We start from the raw sequence: 13,267 nt of genomic DNA, 5'->3' as shown, positions 1-13,267 counted from the left end.
ATCAAGTCACACCGGAATATGGAGTGGTTATCCGGTGGGTGCCTCATTGCTTCTTCTAGGCTAAAACTTACAACTCTCCTATCTTTCTCAAATGAGTTGGTTCCCAAATGGGCATCCAACTTGAATCTAGAGGTCCTCAAAAACGGCCTCCCAAGTAGGATAGACGATGTCCTTTCGGCTTCACTTGGTGGCATCTCAATGATATGGAAATCAATTGGAAATATCAAACCCTTTATGTTGACCAACACATCCTCCGCAATACCCGTCACGATTATTATGCTCTTGTCCGCCAAGACAAACCTAGCCACCGATCGCTTCAACGGTGGGAGCTTCAATATATGATAAACGGAAAGAGGTATAATGCTAACGCATGCACCAAGATCACACATACAATTAATGAATTGGACTCCATGAATGACACAAGAGACTAAACAAGGGCCCGGATCAACACATTTTTCCGGAATGGCTCCCATCAAAGCCGAAATAGAACTCCCCAAGGGAATGGTAGCTAACTCATGAATTCTATCTTTGTTCATACATAAGTCCTTAAGAAATTTTGCATATTTAGGCACTTGATGTATAGCATCAAAGAGAGGGATAGTTACCTCCACTTTCTTGAACATTTCCACCATTTTTGGGTCAAGTTCTACACGCTTCTTAGCCTTCCTTGCCAATGTAGGAAATGGAATTGGTTGAGCCACTTCCTCTAAGACTTGCTCCTTTCTAGGGGCTTCACTCCTTGGTTGAGGGTCTTCATCTTCAACTATCACATGTGCTTCCTCCTCCTCTTCAATTTCTTCTATCTCAACTCCATTCTCCTCTTGAGTAATGATAAACTACTATTTTATGGTTTATCTTGTGCTCAATTGAGTGGATTTTATCAACTCTTTGCCCACTTATTCATACTATTTGCATGGTTTTACATTTGCCTTCCTAAATATGTGCTTTGATTGAAAACATGCTTCTTTGACCTTAAGTTCCCTATGTTTAATCCTCTCTTATCACCATTAGATGCCTTGATCTGTGTGTTAAGTGATTTCAGACATTACAGGGCAGGAATGGCTCAGAGGATGGAAAGGAAGCATGCAAAAGTGGAAGGAAAATAAGAAGTTGGAGAAACTGCTAAGCTGTCCAGCCTGACCTCTTCGCACTCAAACAGCTATAACTTTAGCTACAGAGGTCCAAATGACGCGGTTCCAGTTGCGTTGGAAAGCTAACGTCTGGGGCTTCGATTTTTGATAGATAATATGCTATAGTTTCCCTGACGCTAGGTGACGCGACCGCGTGCTCCATGCGGCCGCGTCGCAGTGACAAAAATCAGCGTGTTTGAATTCGCAACCAGCGAATTCTGGGCTGTTTCTGACCCAGTTTGCGGCCCAGAAAACACAGATTAGAGGCTATAAAGTGGGAAAATGCATCCATTCATAAGGAGGCTTTCACATTTACAATTTTAGGAGTAGATGTAGTTTTTAGAGAGAGAGGTTCTCTCCTCTCTCTTAGGATAAGGATTTAGGACTTCTCTTAGTTTTAGGAGTGACTCTCAATCCCAGGTTCTTTATTTTTATTTATTTTCCCAATTTAGTTTATGAACTCTTCCATGTTGCATATAATTTTCTTAATTAATGTTATTTGAGGTATTTCAGTTTATGATTGCTTTCTTTAATTTATGTTATTGTTGCTTTACATCTGAAGGCATTTTTATTCCAGCAAATTTACTTTTTCCCCTTTTGGTCTTGGTTAAGAAATCAGTAACTCAGGAGTTATCCAATTCAAAAGCATAATTGATAATTGTTATCTTGCCAATTGAGTTGAACTTCAATAATCCCAATCTTTTCTTAGGAAATAAATAGGATTCGAAGATCAAACCAATTTGTCCCTTGACTTTCCTTTGCTTTAGTAAAGGTCAACTAAGTGGAATTAAGATTCAACTTTCATTATTATTGATAAGGATAACTAAGTCTGGACTTCCAATTTCTTATACCTTACCAAGAGATTTTATTATTGTTATTTTATTTTACTTGTCATATAACATATTCCCTCCTTACTTCCAAACCCCCCAATTTACAATCTTCATAACCAATAATAAGAACATACTTCCCTGCAATTCCTTGAGAAGACGACCCGAGGTTTAAATACTCGGTTATCAATTTTAAAAAGGTGTTTGTTACTTGTGACAACCAAAACGTTTGTATGAAAGGACTTTTGAAGGTTTAGAAACTATACTTGCAACGAGGATTTATCCGCAAATTTCTAGACCACGCAAAAGTCCTCTCGTCAAAATGGAAAAAAAGAAAAAAAAATTATTTCATGCGATGCGACCGCCCCATTGACGCGTCCGCGTCGCAGGTGTGGGAGAGAATAATAAAATGAACAGAGAGTCACGCGAGAGCGTGGCTAGAGGCGTGCCAATGGCACAATTCGGCCCACGCAATCACGTCGCTGATGCGACCGCGTCATATGGGATCAGTGGCCTCCCATGCGACCACGTGCCCCACGCGGCCGCGTGACCAGGATTTCGACGTAATAATGGTGCACAGCCGAAAGTTGTGCTAGAGTGGTGCTGGACTAGCGTTGGACGCGCAGTCCATCTCACGTGACCGCGTGCCCCACGCGGCCGCGTCACATCCTACTAAGTGGCCACTCGCGCGATCGCATGCTGCATGCGATCGCGTCACCCAATATTTGGCAATTAATGATTTTTGAACAGAGAGTTGTGCGAGAGCGAGGCTGCCCTCGCGCCAGTAGCATAAAACGGGTCACGCGACCGCGTGACCGACGTGACCGCGTCAATCAGTTTAAGCGCAAGCCGCGCGACCGCGTCGCTTGCGCCGCACAGCTTATCCTAGTTTGCCAAATATATTATCTTTTCTCCCCCAATCCTAATTTTTCCCCCTCCTTTCTTACTTACTTCTTCTTCCCCTCTTTCCCTTCTCATTCTTCTTATCTTTTATTTTATTTTACTTAATTTATTTGCATATTTCATTCATTGCATCTTAATTTTGTGCATATTTTTATTTTCTTTTCTAAATTCATTATTTTTCCTTTGGTGTTAAAATTTTCTTATTTAACTGTTGCATCTTCTCTTGAATTATTTTGGGTGCTTAGTGACTTGTTTTATTCTGGATAGGTAATATTATTTATATCAATGCCAATCTTTTATACCTGTATTACTTTTACATTGACATGAATTTTTATTATCTCTCCTTACCCACACTCTCTTTCCCATTTTTGCAAATTTTTGCATTCCTGATTTGCCATGTACTTCTACTGTTTTCTCATTTGCATGTTGTAGCTACCATGTAATTGAGACCCTTATTATCTGGCATTAACACCCATATTTTATTTATTTTCTATCTTTATTTTTGGGTTACTTTTTCTTTTCCATCTTCTTTCAGGATGGCCATCACGAATGGAGCGGAAAAACTTCTTAAGGGGAGACAAACAAATCCATCTGCACAACCCTTGAAGAAAAGCATCAGTTGGAACAACCCGTCTACATGCACATCTCAGCATGCACCGAGGACGGTGCAATCTTTAAGTGTGGGAAGGTCGATACCGATCTCCATGGGTTAGTGTTTCCTTCTCAAACACCAATGTTTTATTTTCCTTGTTAGTTGTTGCATTTGCATGTTTGATTGCATATTTGTTTGATTTTTTTTTGCATATTTTACCACTTGGTTGAAGTAATATTTTCTTTTTCAAGAAAATTTTTAGAGAATTTCACTAATTTGAATAAAATTTATTGTTACACTTGTTTGAAGATATATTATACTGGAACATGGTTTAGAGCTCGAACACACAAAACCTGTGAGATTTTTTGAGCCTATTTGAATTGGTTGCATTTTATCAACCAATAATTTATTTTTTGGTGTGTGTATTTTTCTCTCTAAAATTGTGATCTTTGTCTTGCTTAATTCTATATTTCCATTATTTGATGTATGCATACACTTACATGATTGAGGCCTTTGTTTCACTGAGCTTACATACCCATATGGCCTTACCTTTCATTATCCTTTGCAAACCAATGTTGTGCCTATTTTACCCCTTTTATTCTTTACTTTAGCACATCATTAACTCTAAGCGGAAAACAATAATGTCCTTAATTTGAATCCTTGGTTAGCTTAGACTAGTGAGAGTGCTCATGAATTAAGTGTGGGGAAGTGAATTTGGAAACATTTGGTTTGAGAATTGAGTATGTTAGAATTTTCTGAATATGTGAAAAAAAATGTTTAGGACATGATTCATGCATCCAATAACTTAATCATATGCATTGAGAAAAATAAAAGAAATATATATATATATATTATAAAAAAAAAGTATGAGAAAAAGAAAAGAAAAAAAAAGCAATTAAGCAAAAAGGGGACAAAATGCCCCAAAGTAAATGGTAAAAGCAATGCATATGTACTGTACTTGAAATTAGAATGCATGAACATGTGGAAAACATGGTTAATGGATAGTTAGATGTGGTATTATGATTACATGGATTGTCTAAAGTTAGGTGGAAAGTTTAAGTTAATTAAGGATTCAGATTTTAGTCCACTTGACCAAATACAATCCTACCTTGACCCTAACCCCATTACAACCCTTAAAAGACCTCTTGATATGTGTATCTGTGCATTAAATTTATGTTGATTGTTAGATGAAGAGCAAGTCTTAGAAAGCAAGGTTAGTGGAGAATTGAGAGAATCGAACTTAAAACACTTGAGTAATTAGAGTGTATACACTACCAGTGAGGGTTCGATGCTCAATCCCTTGTTCTTTGTTTTCATGAGCTATTTTCTTCTTGCAAGTCTATTTGTACTTCATTTTCATGATTTGAATTAGTGAAATCCATTTCATATTTCTTCTTGAAGGATTTGTTTACTTTTAACTAAGTAGGTAGAATCATTTTACATGTAGTTGCATTCATATAGATAGGTTGCATTTCATACTTTCTTACATTCCTCTTCATCTTTATAACTTCTCTTGAGCTTAGCATGAGGACATGCTATTGTTTAAGTGTGGGGAGGTTGATAAACCACTATTTTATGGTTTATCTTGTGCTCAATTGAGTGAATTTTATCAACTCTTTACCCACTTATTCATACTATTTGCATGGTTTTACATTTGCCTTCCTAAATATGTGCTTTGATTGAAAACATGCTTCTTTGACCTTAAGTTCCCTATATTTAATCCTCTTTATCACCATTAGATGCCTTGATATGTGTGTTAAGTGATTTCAGAGATTACAGGGCAGGAATGGCTCAAAGGATGGAAAGGAAGCATGCAAAAGTGGAAGGAATACAAGAAGTTGGAGAAACTGCTAAGCTGTCTAGCCTGACCTCTTCGCACTCAAACAGCTATAACTTTAGCTACAGAGGTCCAAATGATGCGGTTCCAGTTGCGTTAGAAAGCTAACGTCTGGGGCTTCGATTTGATATATAATATGCTATAGTTTCCCTGACGCTAGGCAACGCGACCGCATGCTCCATGCGGCCGTGTCGCAGTGACGAAAATCAGTGTGTTTGAATTTGCAACCAGCGAATTCTGGCCTGTTTCTGACCCAGTTTGCGGCTCAAAAAACATAGATTAGAGGCTATAAAGTAGGGGAATGCATCCATTCATAAGGAGGCTTTCACATTCACAATTTTAGGAGTAGATGTAGTTTTTAGAGAGAGAGGTTCTCTCCTCTCTCTTAGGATTAGGATTTAGGACTTCTCTTAGTTTTAGGAGTGACTCTCAATCCCAGGTTCTTTATTTTTATTTATTTTCCCAATTTAGTTTATGTACTCTTTCATGTTGCATATAATTTTCTTAATTAATGTTATTTGAGGTATTTCAGTTTATGATTGCTTTCTTTAATTTATGTTATTGTTGCTTTACATCTGAAGGCATTTTTATTCCAGCAAATTTACTTTTTCCCCTTTTGGTCTTAGTTAAGAAATCAGTAATTCAGGAGTTATCCAATTCAACAGCATAATTGATAATTGTTATCTTGCCAATTGAGTTGAACTTCAATAATCCCAATCTTTTCTTAGGAAATAAATAGGATTCGAAGATCAAACCAATTTGTCCCTTGACTTTCCTTTGCTTTAGTAAAGGTCAACTAAGTGGAATTAAGATTCAACTTTCATTATTATTGATAAGGATAACTAAGTCTGGACTTCCAATTTCTTATACCTTGCCAAGAGATTTTATTATTATTATTTTATTTTACTTGTCATATAACATATTTCTTCCTTACTTCCAAACCCCCCAATTTGTAATCTTCATAACCAATAATAAGAACATACTTCCCTGCAATTCCTTGAGAAGACGACCCGAGGTTTAAATATTCGGTTATCAATTTTAAAAAGGGGTTTGTTACTTGTGACAACCAAAACGTTTGTATGAAAGGACTTTTGAAGGTTTAGAAACTATACTTGCAACGAGGATTTATCCGCAAATTTCTAGACCACGCAAAAGTCCTCTTGTCAAGTAACTATCGTTGGACTAGGTGCCTTTGAGTCCCTTTCTCTCAATTGAGTTCCGGACCTCAAGGTTATGGCGTTGATACCACCCTTGGGGTTAGGTAGAGGTTAAGAAGATATGGCACTAGAGTTTGAGGCTTGAGGAGTGGACGTAGAAGGCGGCTCCATGCGAGCAATGAGTGATTGGAGGGTGGAAGTAAGACCATTGAGACTTGAGTTGAGTGTATTTTGGAGTTTTTTTTTTTGCCCTTGGAGTATGGATCAGAGTGTGTCATCTTGATTTGGGGAAGTGGAAGGGTATGTGATTTGTGGTGCTTGTGATTGGTTGGGTAGAAGTGGTTGTCTATGGGGTGGTATGTAGGTTTGGTAGTTTCTTCCTTAGTTTGGTAGTTGATTTGGAGGGTTTTGTGAGTATCGGTTTTGTGGAGTGTTGTTGTTCCATCTTCGGTTACCTCCATTGTCCCTACCTCCTTGTTCATGATTGTCCCGCCAACCTTGGTTGGAGCTATCCCTCCAACCTTGATTAGAGTTTTTACTCCCTTGGTTATAGTTGCCTCCTTGTTGGGGGTACCCTTGGTTGTAATTGCTCCCTTGTGAATGGTATCCTTGATTAGCACGTTCATAGTAAGAGCGATCATAAAAGTTGTGGGTAGCCGCTAGAGTGTTATCTTCTTGGAGACTTAGACATTCATCCGTGTAGTGGGAGTAACATGAGCAACTACCACACACTTTTTTGGGGACCAATTGTTGGCTTTGTTGGTGTTGAGGAGAGGGTAGAGGTTGTGGTTGATTCACTTGGAGTTGCTTTAGAAGGCTTGTCATCTCACATAAGGTCTTGCTAAGGGTAGCGGTCTCACCACTAGAAGAAACTTCATTCACGGCCTTTGGGCGGTTGATTCTCCGTCTAGCATGTTGAGTGGATGATGGAACGCAGAAGCTGGTGAATTAAAAATTATTAAAATGGTTACGTTGCAAGTATAGTTCTTAACTCACCTAAAATCTTCCTATCAATTTAAAAGTATGTCACAGAGAATTTCAATTAAAATTACTGGGAGTTTTAAGTCCCAGGTCGTCTCCCGACGAGTTGCAGAAAAGTGTGTTATCTTATTAATCAGATGTTCCAAGAAGTTGAGCTAAGTAAATTGGGATGTAAATTGAGGAAATTTAAATAATATGAATAAAAGCCTTGACTGGGAGTTGATTGGTTGGAATTTCTACTATTGATGGTGCGATTGTAAGATTAATTTATAATTAATGGTTATTCTGTTTGGTTATCCTTTACTAGGTAAGGGAAAGTCAAACAAGTTGGAATGCCAGATCTGTTCACAAGTTGCAACCCACTTAGTTTAAAGGGATTGGTGTCGGTGACAGGATAGCAATCCAACATTCAACCCAATTACAACTTTTCTTTCAATCCTTCCAACTCAAGAGTTCCTTTTAATCAACTCCCCATCAAGTAAGGAAACTACTCACGCATTGTAAATAAAGAATCCATAGCACATGAAAGGGAATTAAAAGAAGACATGATTATTGGAATTGAAATTGAATTAAAAAGAAATAATCCTTGCATTAAATAATCATAAAAGTATCTGAATGACAAAATTGAACAAAACAAAGAACATGGAAGAATAAAACCAAGTTAAGAAAATAAACTAGAATGATGAAGTCTTGATGAGGAAATAACTATTCTTAATGTTCTAATGCTAAGACCAATTGAAAAATTAAAATCCTAAAAACCTAGAGAGGAAAAAACTAAGAGAGTGAAAAAAAAACTAGATCTCAAACTACTGAATGAATGTGTGTGTTGTTTCTGCATATTCTCTGACTCTAGTCTGCTGTTCTGGGCCGAAAACTGGGCCGAAATAAGGTCCAAAATCGCCCCCAGCGAATTCTGCAGATTATGCAGATCACACATGTCACGCGATCGCGTCATCCATGCGGACGCGTCGCTTGCGCTTTTTCCTCTCCACGTGTTCGCGTCGTCCACGCTACCTCGTCGCTTGCGCTTTCCAATCCGCGCGGTCGCGCAAGCCACGCGGCCGCGTCACTGCGAATTGCGCTCCTTCGCGCGGTCGCGTGAGCCATGCGACCGCGTCACTTCTCGCTTGTTATCTCTTCAAATTCTTGTGTTCCTTCCATTTTTGCTAGCTTCCTCTCCAATATCCATCTCATTCATGCCCTATAAAGCCTGAAACACTTGACACACAGATCACGGCATCGAATAGAATAAAGGAGAATTAAAATTAAATAATTAGAGTCTCTAGGAAGCAATTTTCAAACATGTACTAAATTTAGGAAGGAAATCTAAATGCATGCTAAATTGATGAATAAGTGGGTAAGGATCATGACAAAACCACACAATTAAACACAATATAAACTATAAAATAGTGGTTTATCAGTGGACTCGGCCAAGTCGGTAATGAGTTGCCATTCCTCCTCCGCCGTCCTATACTTTGACAAAGAACCGTTGCTTGAGGCATCCAATAGATTCTTATCTTGCTCCCTCATGCCTTGGCACACATAGCTAAGTAATAATTGAGTGTCAATCATGTGGTTAGGACATGAGTCAAGAAGTTTACAGAACTGCTCCCAATATTCATATAAAGTTTCCATTTCACCTTGTATAATACAAGAGATCTCCTTCCTTAGCTTGTCCGTCATTTCTACGAGCATGAATTTATCAAGAAATTCTCTCCTAAGCAAGTCCCAATCGGAGACAACATCACTAGGTAAGGTATAAAACCACTCCTTGGCTCTTCCCTCAAGAGAGAAAGGGAAGGCAAACAACCATATGGCCACTTCATTGGATCCTTCCCGCCTAGTGGTTGAGCATACACCATGAAAGTCCTTGAGGTGTCTAGTTGGATCTTGTGCGGGAAGTCCATGGAACTTTGGTAGGAGATTGATGAGGGTGGTCTTGAGTTCAAAGTTTGCATTCACGTTGGGATGAAGTACATGGAGAGGTTGGAGAACAAAATCCGGTGCAACCACTTCCTTGAGAGTAACTCTCCTTGGAGCGGCCATATCGTCAACACCTAGATCAAAAGAAGAACTATTAGTAGTATCAACGGAAGAGTAATTGGTGCCTTCGTTGGATGACGATGATATGGTTGGTGAATTGGTAAGAACCTTTTCACCTTCCTCAAAAGCTAACTGCCTCCGAACTTGCTTAATATGAAGCAAAGTTCTTTCAATTTTCTGAATCAAATGGGGCTAAGCTCGGATTTTCACATATTAACATATTCACACTAACCAATAGAATGGCACACATAAGCAATTCCCGGCAACGGCGCCATTTTGATGAACCGAAATATTCGTATGTCGATTAGAAATTAGCAATGAATCCAATCGTGAGTATAGTCTAACCAACATGCAAACATCGCATCAAACAATTCTAAAATCTATGACCGAGAGTATTGATCCCGGGTCGTTCTCCCTAGGAATTGCCTTAGAATGCACATCATTGATTAGGAAGTCTTTTGTAGTTTTTAGAGTTTGTGCGAGAATTCAAGCTAACAAAAGTAAACAACGATTAATTAAGATAGAAGCCTTGGCTAAGGGTAATTATTGGAAGTTCCATCATTATAGTTTCCTTCAATTGTGGTAAGAGTTGAGTATTGCTTCACTTAGTTAACCCCCTAATAATGGAGGAAAGTCAAGTGAGAGTAACTAACTTGAGTCACAAGTCCTAGTCTCACCCTAGGGAAGTCTAGCTTTAGTGCACTCCAAGTCAATTAGCAATTCTCAATTCCTAGTCAACAATTGATATTCACTACTCAAGTGTCTCCAATAACTCAACCCCTAAGCCAAGTGAGAGAAATCTACTCCATAGCTAGGGTTGTCATTATCACAAACAATTGGTAGGCAATCATAGAAGACATGATGTAATTGAGAGAAGAAAATTGAATTAAAGCTATCTAATCCAAACAATCATCAACAATCAAGCAATTGAATGAAATTCCTCAATCCATTAATCACAATTCAAGGTAGCAAAGTCACAAATCTAGATCTAAGAGATTGAATCAAAAGAGCATTAATTGAGAGTAGAAGAAGAGTAGATCTACAACTTGTATCAAAGTAAAAGTGAATTAGCAATGGATTTCACCAAGAAATCAAAGGAGAATTGCAATGGAGAAAGTGAAATCCTAGAGGAAAGTTGGAGTTTCTCTCTCTAAAAACAAAAATGTAACTAACTACCCAAAATATCTAGAAATATCACTCTTTGTCCTAACCCCCCTAATCCTTGGTCTTCTTAAGCTTTTCCCTCCAAAATTCTGCTCCAAAACTGGTCACATTTTCTTTTCAAAAAATCACGTGCGCACATCAGCGCGTATGTGCACAGTACGCGTACGCGCCCCTGGGATTTGTTGCGACCTACGCGCAGGCGTACGGTGCGCGCGCGCGTCATAGTAAATATGGCCCAACCATATAAGCGCGCCGGCTTCTAGTTCGGCTCCACTGAGCCGGCTCTGGGGGTGCACATCTGTGCGTAGGCGCATGGTGCGCGCGCGCGCCCATGCTTAAATTCCAAAATTCTACTTTATTACATGCTCCTTCCATTCATGCATGCTTCCTTCACTCCTCTTAGCCATTTTTGCCCTATAACTTCTGAAACCACTTAACAAATGGATCAATGCATCGAATGGTAATAGAGGAGGATTACAATATATCAATTTTTGATGGAAAAGAAGCATGTTTTCATCTATGAGGCAAAGTAGGGAGAGAAACACAAAATCATGCAGTTTTATATGAATAAGTGTGGAAGATCATTGATAAAACCCTTAAAATCTACACATGATAAACCCTAAAAACGGGGTTTATCACACATCCATGTCTACAAAATCACTCTCAGCCTTCATCTCTTGAACCAGTAGTTGATGACCCCTTTCAAAAGTCCAGAGAATTATTGAAAAGACAAGAACAATTCCTGGAGGAACAACAAAAATTTCGAACAGAACAAGAAGTCCTCATCAAGAAGATAGAGGGGCATTTAGAGAAGAGAAGAACTCATTTAGGATTACCAAGTGTTAAGGATGAAGAACAATCTGTGAGTGAAGAAGAGGAAGAAGAGATCCCTGTATCAAGTGAAATTTCAATGGAGAAGGACGTGGAGGAGGCAACTGAACCTGAAACTTTCTTTGAGATGACAAGGAAACATGAAAACTCACAACCCTCACAAACTTCCCTGAACCAAAGATGCTCAACACTTGAATCTGTGATTGAGAAATATGAAGAGGAGATGAAGAAATCTTGGGAAGAACAACAAACCTCCTCCATGAAAGAGCTATTAAGTCAAATGTTGAGTGTAAAGGAAGGAGTGGAGGAACAAGAAAGTGACGAAGACAATCAAGAGAAGTCACACTCAATTGAAGCAGAGAAGTGCATAGAGGAAGGGCTCACGGAACCACCAGTTCAAAAGGCTCTGGACGAAGATAAAACTCCAATAATCACACAGCAACTGATGCACGGAAAACTTGTCTCATAACAAATTTCCTTCGGCAAGTGTACCGAATTTGTCGTCAAGTAAAAACTCACAATAGAGTGAGGTCGAATCCCACAAGGATTGATTGATCAAGCAACTTTAATTAGAGGAATGTTCTAGTTGAGCGAATTAGAAATTGAGTTGAGAATTGCAGAAAATTAAATGGCGGAAAAGTAAATAGCAGAAAGTAAATTGCAGAATCTTAAATGGGAATGGGGGAATTGCTCATAAAATTTAAATGACAGAAATTAAAGAGAATGGGTAAGATCAGAAATGGGGAGTTCATTGGGCTTAGGAGATGTTGCATTCTCCGGATCAATCTCATTTTCATCTCTTCCTCAATCAATGCACTCATTGATCTCCTTGGCAATCTTAAGTGATTGGATTATAATTTCTTGTAATTCAATCTCTCAAATCTTGATCAATAGCCAATTCCTTGGTCAATTGCTCAAGAGAAAAGATGAAGTATGGTAACTGATTATACCACATGCATTTCCCAAATCAAGTGTTGAGAGGATTATAGTCACATATCCATCCAAACCCAATTTGGTCCAGCATGAGAAAGCATTTCTAGCTTGATCTCTTCATTCCTCTTTCAAGGTTCAGAAGAGATCCAAGTATGAATAGCTTCTTTTCCAAGATAACTACCCAGTTGGATGAAGATCGAAAGCTTTCAAGTAAAATCAAGAGAAAAGATAGAAGAAGAATAATGAAAACTAATATTGATCCATCAAATTACAACAGAGCTCCCTAACCCAATGAAAGGGGTTTAGTTGTTCATAGCTCTGGAAAATGAAAACAAAGATGGAGAATACATGATGAAAACTAGAAGTGCAGAGAAAGTAAAAATACAGAGAGTAGTTCTATGCCAAGAGGCTCCCTATATTTTCCAATTCCTTAAATAATTCAAAGCTACTCCTATATATACTACTCTTCTGTTCTTCTAGTTGATTCTTCAAGTCTTGGGCCTTTGGATCTTGAGTTTGAAGCAGTTCTCTTCTTCATTGGGCTTAGCTTTTACTTGCAGAGAGAAAGTATGAAGTGGGTAGAGACTTTGGCTCAGGAAGTTAGTGGTGTTAACGTTCAGTGAAAATATGGGTTCGAGAACGTTAGTGACAATCACCTTTTTCACTAACGTTCCTCACCAAAGTTAAAAGCCACGTTAACCTCAACGTTAGTGGCACAAACGTTGCCACTAACGTTTCCACTATGTCCTTCGCACACGTTATTGGGACTCAACTTTCCCAATAACGTTGAGAAGCCTCCCCCTTCCCTACGTTAGAGTCCACGTTAACTTAGTTAACGTGGCTCTTTTAACGTAGGCTTGTCATCCTTC

The sequence above is a fragment of the Arachis ipaensis genome, chromosome B8 (assembly GCF_059453495.1).
Source record: "Arachis ipaensis isolate K30076 ecotype BB chromosome B8, ASM5945349v1, whole genome shotgun sequence".
Classification (NCBI taxonomy): Eukaryota; Viridiplantae; Streptophyta; class Magnoliopsida; order Fabales; family Fabaceae; genus Arachis; species Arachis ipaensis.
The sequence above is the reverse complement of the archived record's forward strand: the minus strand, read 5'-3'. Positions refer to the sequence as shown.